Raw genomic sequence first — 9624 nt, forward strand, 5'->3', positions numbered from 1 at the left:
TCATTCAGCACCTGCAATAGTTTAAACATTAAGCATAATTGGCTTTGCTTGACATAAATCTGTAGTTTTGTAAATAAGAACAGGATAGTCCTATCGTCATACCAATTAGCTAAAAGGAATGCTTGCTTTACAGATGCCTGCTGCTTTTGGAGAAGAGAGATGGCGCTTTCCTCTCTCCCTCTCTCTAATTCCATGCTGTTCCATCACAAAAGGCAATCATAAATTGATTTATATCTAAAATTACAGAAACAGCACAATACTATAATAAAATTTGACAGAGGCATAGCACTTAAGCAACCTACTAACCAAATAGCAATCAGCCAATCTAAAATAAGTTCAGGTGATGTGTGGGTATGTTTGTGTCTATGTGTATCTATCTATCTATCTATCTATCTATCTATCTATCTATCTATCTATCTATCTACTATCTATCTATCTATCTAATCTATCTGGGGCGCATGATGGCCTAGCAGTTAAGGCATTGGGCTTGTCAACAGGAAAGTTGGCAATTCAGACAAGAAAGATCTCAGACCGTGTAACTGCTGGAATAGAATAATAATTTTATTGTCACTTTGAATATACACTAATCGGCATACATTAAAATGAAATTTCATTGCATACAGCTCTCAAAGGGTCACCGCCTTTGATATACCCTACATAAATATGACAAAAATAAATAAATACAGAATTATGCATATACCCACCCACATATATGACATAGAGAAACAACACAGTCTAGTTGTTGTTCAGAAGAATACAATCTGTTGAAAACCAGCTGTTCCATCATCCTCTTTCTGTTTTTTATTATTTGGGTTGCCAGTTTCAGTTGTAAATTGAGGACTTGCAACTGCAAGTCCTCTTGATATAATCCTGATCGAGGGAGTGTGCATTTTTGAATAAGGATATGCATTTTACATAGGCTGGGGCAAAGCTTTTCAGGGGAACTTCGCTTCCACAAAAAGTTTCTGCAAAGCAGCACGTCAAAGCTATTTTGTGAAGTAACACTTTCCCCATCTGCTTTAAAGGTGAAAGGAAGCAGCTGTGAATCTTTGCTTAGAGATTATGTCTGGTGTTTCCAGCAGAAACGGAGTTTCTGTGCAGGCATATGGAAGCCTCTTCAGAATCTTCTAGTTGGCGGGAATTCTTTGGATTTTATAACTTTCCATGGGATGAACATCTTAATACATCTGCCAAATCTGAAGAAGGGAGAAACCTCTTCCAATTTAAAGTGCATGAATTAGCAGTCTCACTCCTCACCCAGATTTTGAGCCATCAATCTCTTGTTCAATTGCTAATGCTCGCAATGACTATGACCTTCAAAATAGGTGAGCCTGATGGCATATTAAGGTTGTCCCGTGATTGCCATATTTACTCTGCAGTCTCAAAGAGGTCTCACCATAGCAAACATGGTCTGAATGCAAAAGTCCACACAAACTAGTACTATAGTTATCCTATTTGTCCTTCGGTGACTACATTTGTCAGATGAGGCAGGAAAAATTATAATCAGCAAACTGGTTGATATACCACCAGAATCTTGGCACTGTCATTTTGAATCAACCCATACATTCACCTCTAAAAACATATTGCATGCCAAAACAATGCAAAACAATGCAATATTGCATGCCAAAAGAACTAGACATAAAGACAATTTTTCCCTCATGCCATCTCTCTACTGAACACTGAATTTCCACAGTTCTGTCTGATGTCTAAATATATTTACCCATGTAGTATGGCTGTATTACTTTTATCCTTCTCATCTTTTCCACTACCTTCTCTTTGCATGTACACTGAGAGCTTGTGCACTGAAGATAAATTCCTTGTGTGTCCAATAAAGCATTCCTATTCTATTCTATTCTATTCTATTCTATTCTATTCTATTCTATTCTATTCTATTCTATTCTATTCTATTCTATTCTTTCTGTTTTTATTTTTCTTGTATTTGTTTCCATATGCTGGAGATCTAATGATCATATCTCCTACAGTCAATGGGATTCAGCCGGTTTGCACCACTTCAGCAGAACCGGTAGCTAATTTTTTGTTGCCCAAGCCCAGAATGGACTTCCGGAAGCGGCATCCACACAGAGAACGACTTGTTCCCGTATTTGAATCCCAGCACTGCCTACAGTCCTTGAATAATGTGATTTTCTGACCAAAGTAAGCCTGCCAATTCATGAAGATTGCTTTGAGATAACACTGAAATAGGACTAGGTAATTTATGTAATGGGCTGGTCTAGTGTATGAATTTGGACAGATTAATTCAATAAATCTAGATTCAGGTTTAGGCTGGGATTTCATGTCTAAGTGAGCTGAGTAAGATGAAGTTTGATGTTCTCATGTTTCTTGGCATGAGCGTGAACCCAACTATCAAACATATTTATCCATAGCATGACTGTTTTGGACATGTTCTGCATGTTACCTAAATATAGAAATAGTATGGTCATATATTTCCTGGGAAATCTGACCAATGTAAAATATTTAGGTTATTCCATATCTGACCTTTAGAAGGCTAAGCATCTATTCATGTGAATCAGATTTCTTGATGTTTGATTTGTCTTCTATCTTGGTGAACATTCGCTATAACTATGCATAATTTCAACCAGGAAGAAAGTCACCATAATGTCTGTCTGCTTTGGCTTGTATTGCTTCAGTACTCTCAAATATTTTGCTAGAATAAGGAACTAGAGCTGAATCCGATCATTCAAAAATCCTTTTTTTATATTATTGTAGAACCAAAAGGATCTCACATAGAAAGAGATCTGAAAAATGGGGAGAGAGGATTCATCCAGCTTTTTTGAGGAAGGAATTACCGCTTAACTGTTGCCTGAGTTCATATAGCATACTAAATCAGGGGTAGTCAACCTTGGCTCTTTTATGACTCGTGGACTTCAACTCCCAGAATTCCTGAGCCAGCCATGCTGAGGGGAAAGGGAGAGGTTTCCATGGTTAGCCATGCTGGCTCAAGAATTCTGGGAGTTGAAGTCCACGAGTCATAAAAGAGCCAAGGTTGATTACCCCTGTACTAAATCCTAAACTCTTTTTCTGTGGCAGGGCTCATCTGGATAAACATTTACTTTTTTAAAAAAAGTATTAATCAGGCTTTTTCTATATTAGGTAGGACATAACCTATTTTTGATAAGCCAGTCTTTCTTTTGAAATCACAGCCATTCTGATGCAATATTTTTGTACAGGATAAATTGCTTAAACTACAATAAAAGTTGCCATAAATGCTGGACAAATTTTAATGACCCGTAAGTTCTTTTCCTCACATTGTTGTTACGATTCTGTCACAAAGAATCTTTTCTCCAGGTAGTGTGGACAAAAATGATGCAATTCAGTAGTTCTCACTTAATGGCCACCCTTGGGACCTGAACTTCTGCTACTAAGCAAGGCAGTACAGGTATAGTATAGGTGGTACCTTGCTCAATACTAGTAACTGTGAGAGAGATCTCAGAGTCCTAGTGGACAATCACTTAAATATGAACCAGCAGTGTGCTGCAGCTGCCAAAAAAGCCAACACAGTTATAGGCTGCCTTAACAGAGGGATATAATCAAGATTACATGAAGTATTAATACCCCTTTGTAATGCCTTGGTGAGGCCATACTTGGAACACTGCATTCAGCTTTGGTCACCACAATGTAAAAAAAGATGCGGAGACTCTACAAAGAGTGCAGAGAAGAGCAACAAAGATGATCAGGGGAGTGGAGGCTAAAACATACGAAGAACGGTTGCTGGAATTGGATATGTNCTTTTTTTCTAAAAAAAAAAAAAACGGTGCCGGAACTCACACACATCATACAACCCGCCTTACCTACCCTACAAGGTTCCATCCAAAAAAGGTGCCGGAACTCCGTTCTGAGCGTTCTATGAGAAAAATAGCCCTGTATCTATCTATCTATCTATCTATCTATCTATCTATCTATCTATCTATCTATCTATCTATCTATCTATCTATCTATCTATCTATCTAATCTATCTGGGGCGCATGATGGCCTAGCAGTTAAGGCATTGGGCTTGTCAACTGGAAGGTTAGCAATTCAGACCAAGAAAGATCTCAGACCGTGTAACTGCTGGAATAGAATAATAATTTTATTGTCACTTTGAATGTACACTAATCGGCATACATTAAAATGAAATTTCATTGCATACAGCTCTCAAAGGGTCACCACCTTTGATATACCCTACATAAATATGACAAAAATAAATAAATACAGAATTATGCATACACCCACCCACATATATGACATAGAGAAACAACACAGTCTAGTTGTTGTTCAGAAGAATACAATCTGTTGAAAACCAGCTGTTCCATCATCCTATTTCTGTTTTTTATTATTTGGGTTGTCAATTTCAGTTGTTAATTGAGGACTTGCAACTGCAAGTCCTTTTGATATAATCCTGATCGAGGGAATGTGCATTTTTGAATAAGAATATGCATTTTACATAGGCTGGGGCAAAGCTTTTCAGGGGAACTTCGCTTCCACAAAAAGTTTCTGCAAAGCAGCACGTCAAAGCTATTTTGTGAAGTAACACTTTCCCCATCTGCTTTAAAGGTGAAAGGAAGCAGCTGTGAATCTTTGCTTAGAGATTATGTCTGGTGTTTCCAGCAGAAACAGAGTTTCTGTGCAGGCATATGGAAGGATCTTCAGAATCTTCTAGTTGGCGGGAATTCTTTGGATTTTATAACTTTCCATGGGATGAACATCTTAATACATCTGCCAAATCTGAAGAAGGGAGAAACCTCTTCCAATTTAAAGTGCATGAAGTAGCAGTCTCACTCCTCACCCAGATTTTGAGCCATCGATCTCTTATTCAATTGCTAATGCTCGCAATGACTATGACCTTCAAAATAGGTGAGCCTGATGGCATATTAAGGTTTTCCCGTGATTGCCATATTTACTCTGCAGTCTCAAAGAGGTCTCACCATAGCAAACATGGTATGAATGCAAAAGTCCACACAAACTAGTACTATAGTTATCCTATTTGTCCTTCGGTGACTACATTAGTCAGATGAGGCAGGAGAAATTATAATCAGCAAACTGGTTGATATACCACCAGAATCTTGGCACTGTCATTTTGAATCAACCCATACATTCACCTCTAAAAACATATTGCATGCCAAAACAATGCAAAACAATGCAATATTGCATGCCAAAACAACTAGACATAAAGACAATTTTTCCCTCATGCCATCACTCTACTGAACACTGAATTTCCACAGTTCTGTCTGATGTCTAAATATATTTACCCATGTAGTATGGCTGTATTACTTTTATCCTTCTCATCTTTTCCACTACCTTCTCTTTGCATGTACACTGAGAGCTTGTGCACTGAAGATAAATTCCTTGTGTGTCCAATAAAGCATTCCTATTCTATTCTATTCTATTCTATTCTTTCTGTTTTTATTTTTCTTGTATTTGTTTCCATATGCTGGAGATCTAATGATCATATCTCCTACAGTCAGTGGTGGGATTCAGCTGGTTTGCACCACTTCAGCAGAACCGGTAGCTAATTTTTTGTTGCCCAGGCCCAGAATGGACTTCCAGAAGCAGCATCCACACAGAGAACGACTTGTTCCCGTATTTGAATCCCAGCACTGCCTACAGTCCTTGAATAATGTGATTTTCTGGCCAAAGTAAGCCTGCCAATTCATGAAGATTGCTTTGAGATAACACTGAAATAGGACTAGGTAATTTATGTAATGGGCTGGTCTAGTGTATGAATTTGGACAGATTAATTCAATAAATCTAGATTCAGGTTTAGGCTGGGATTTCATGTCTAAGTGAGCTGAGTAAGATGAAGTTTGATGTTCTCATGTTTCTTGGCATGAGCGTGAACCCAACTATCAAACATATTTATCCATAGCATGACTGTTTTGAACATGTTCTGCATGTTACCTAAATATAGAAATAGTAGGGTTATATATTTCCTGGGAAATCTGACCAATGTAAAATATTTAGGTTATTCCATACCTGACCTTTATAAAGCTAAACATCTATTCATGTGAATAAGATCTCTTGATGTTTGATTTGTCTTCTATCTTGGTGAACATTCGCTATAACTAATGCATAATTTCAACCAGGAAGAAAGTCACCATAACGTCTGTCTGCTTTGGCTTGTATTGCTTCAGTACTCTCAAACATTTTGCTAGAATAAGGAACTAGGGCTGAATCCGATCATTCAAAAATTCTGTTTTTATATTATTGTAGAGCCAAAAGGATCTCACATAGAAAGAGATCTGAAAAATGGGGAGAGAGGATTCATCCAGCTTTTTTGAGGAAGGAATTATCACTTAACTGTTGCCTGAGTTCATATAGCATACTAAATCAGGGGTAGTCAACCTTGGCTCTTTTATGACTCGTGCACTTCAACTCCCAGAATTCCTGAGCCAGCTAAGCTGGCTCAGGAATTCTGGGAATTGAAGTCCACGAGTCATAAAAGAGCCAAGGTTGACTACCCCTGTAGTAAATCCTAAACTCTTTTTCTGTGGCAGGGCTCATCTGGATAAACATTTACTTTTTTAAAAAAGTATTAATCAGGCTTTTTCTATATTAGGTAGGACATACCCTATTTTTGATAAGCCAGTCTTTCTTTTGAAATCACAGCCATTCTGATGCAATATTTTTGTACAGGATAAATTGCCTAAACTACAATAAAAGTTGCCATAAATGCTGGACAAATTTTAATGACCCGTAAGTTCTTTTCCTCACATTGTTGTTACGATTCTGTCACAAAGAATCTTTTCTCCAGGTAGTGTGGACAAAAATGATGCAATTCAGTAGTTCTCACTTAATGGCCACCCTTAGGACCTGAACTTCTGCTACTAAGCAAGGCAGTACAGGTATAGTATAGGTGGTACCTTGCTCAATACTAGTAACTGTGAGAGAGATCTCAGAGTCCTAGTGGACAATCACTTAAATATGAACCAGCAGTGTGCTGCAGCTGCCAAAAAAGCCAACACAGTTATAGGCTGCCTTAACAGAGGGATACAATCAAGATTACATGAAGTATTAATACCCCTTTGTAATGCCTTGGTGAGGCCATACTTGGAACACTGCATTCAGCTTTGGTCACCACAATGTAAAAAAAGATGCGGAGACTCTACAAAGAGTGCAGAGAAGAGCAACAAAGATGATCAGGGGAGTGGAGGCTAAAACATACGAAGAACGGTTGCTGGAATTGGATATGTCTAGTTTAATGAAGAGAAGGACAAGGGGGGGACATGATAGCAGTGTTCCAATATCTCAGGGGCTGCCACAAAGAAGAGGGAGTCAAGCTATTCTCCAAAGCACCTGAAGGCAGGACAAGAAGCAACAGATGGAAACTAATCAAGGAGAGAAGCAACCTAGAATTAAGGAGAAACTTCCTGACAGTTAGAACAATTAACCAATGGAACAACCTGCCTCCAGAAGTGGTGAATGCTCCAACACTGGAAGTTTTTAAGAAGAGACTGGACAGCCATTTGTCTGAAATGGTATAGGGTTTTCTGCCTGAGCAGGGGATTGGACTAGATGACCTCCAAGGTCCCTTCTAACTTTATTATTATTATTATTATTATTATTATTATTATTATTATTATTATTATTATTATTATTATTATTATTATTATTATTATTATTATTATTATAGTTGTTAGGAAAGTTGTGCCTGATTTTTTTATGAGCTTTTTTGCTATAGTTGTCAAGCAAATCACTGCAGTTGTTAAGTGAATTATGCAATCGTTAACTAAATCCAGCTTCCCTCATTGACTTTGTGTGTCAGAAGTTGCCTGGAAAAGTCGCAAACGGGGATCGCGTGAGGCCGGGATCATGCAACCATTGTACACACGTGCCACTCTCCAAGTGCTCAACTTTTGATCCCGTGTCCGTGAAGATGCTATGACAGTAACTTTGAATGATTGCTAGATGAATGGTTGTAAACTGAGAACTAACTGTAGCACGGGTCGCAAAAAAGAAATTACTCTCAAGAAGTAGACAGAGAAATAGATATAAACCTGTATATTTAAATAAAGAACGAGTATAGCTTCTAGCTACAACCACCTTCCCTTGATCATTAGAACGTAGTCTTCCACACTTTTAACAGGCAGAGCTGGAGTGTTTTCAAAGCATCAAAAATGTGCAGGACTCCCTCATCCTTAAGCAGGTAAACCTTCCAGTTTCATGCTTAACATCTTCTTCATTCGTACGTTAACTCAACGTACATGAAGGTGAGTTGCTACAAAAGAATCATCGTTCTCCTTTCTTATTTTGTTGAGTGAGAAATGAAGAGAGAATGACAGCTGCGTACCTAGGTTTGATTTAAACAAATAATTGCAAAGGAAAAGGTAGATTCTAACAAATGAATCGGACACATGGGAATATATTTAAAAAAAAAATCATTAAAAAAAAGAAGAAACAGTTCCACAGCAAGTCCCAATTTAAATTCCACATCAAACTCAAAGACACAGATTGGGAGTTAAATCTCAAAGCTTCTGGTGTGGGTCTCTGGCAGGTCACCCAAATCCAGTCACTCAAACATTTTGTTAGTGCTTCTCCTGCACTTACGTAAGTGATGCTGTTTGACACCTCAGAGACAATTTCTCATGTTAGATGGGTTGTAAACGAGCACATGGTCCAGAATAATTAACAGTAGCACTTCAGTCCTTTTCTGACAGAGTTGTGTTTCTTGTGTATTTTGTGCTGGTCTGTCTACTTAACTGTAGCCAACCATGCCTGAAAGACAAGAAAGAAGAAGATGGACAAGTGTGTCATTGATCAAACCTCTTTTGCTGTAATTAGAAATGTACAGGGAATAAATTATTCTCACACTCAAGCTGTCCAGCCCTGCACAAATAATAACACAACTCAAGCAGCAATCTGTTCCTAGGGAGGGTGGACAGAATTTGCAACAAAATGTTTATCTGCTGCCTGGCTAGCTTTCCTGGAGCTTATTAGATAAAAATTGCTCTGTCAATATAGTCCAGAATAATAGAATTGTTCCCATTTAAAAAAAAACACTCATAGAAAGTAGACAATTTCATCAATAAATGATCGCAGATCACTAACATTTCATTTGATCTCTCATAAAATTTGTGGATTTGAGAGCACTCAAAGGAGTTGAACTAAATGAATAGCAAAATAACTCAGTGACAATGGGAATGATTGTGGTTTTCAAATATTATATCAATATCTTGATTTTACCTGGGTACAAACTTTGCATTATCTGGGGAATTGCTTTCATAAGTTTATTTGGAAAAAGAGCTAAACTAACGTTTGTTGTTCGTCCTTCCACCTCTCTGAACTCATTTGAGAAATGTGTTATTTTTTTATGCCATAGAAAATTCAAGAGTCCCTAAAAATTCATGGCTCATTTTTTATTTTATTTTATTTTTGCTCTTGAAATGTTTTAACTAGAACTCTGTCTTTTAAATGTAACTCTTCAGGTTGCATTCAAATGCAACACATTTGTCTGAGCAGGCAAAGAAAATAACAAGGATTCTGCAGGACTGATTTAAACGGGGTGGATTTCAGAAGGCAACAAATAAAATGATTCAAAAGATGAGCTTTTTTTGGAACTTGAACGTTGCCTTGACACATTTATTAAACTTCTAGACATACGTTCATGACATCTCTCTTCCCTCTCCATTC

This window comes from Protobothrops mucrosquamatus, unplaced genomic scaffold, assembly GCF_001527695.2.
Source record: "Protobothrops mucrosquamatus isolate PMUCROS unplaced genomic scaffold, P.Mucros_1.0 scaffold1127, whole genome shotgun sequence".
Lineage (NCBI taxonomy): Eukaryota > Metazoa > Chordata > Lepidosauria > Squamata > Viperidae > Protobothrops > Protobothrops mucrosquamatus.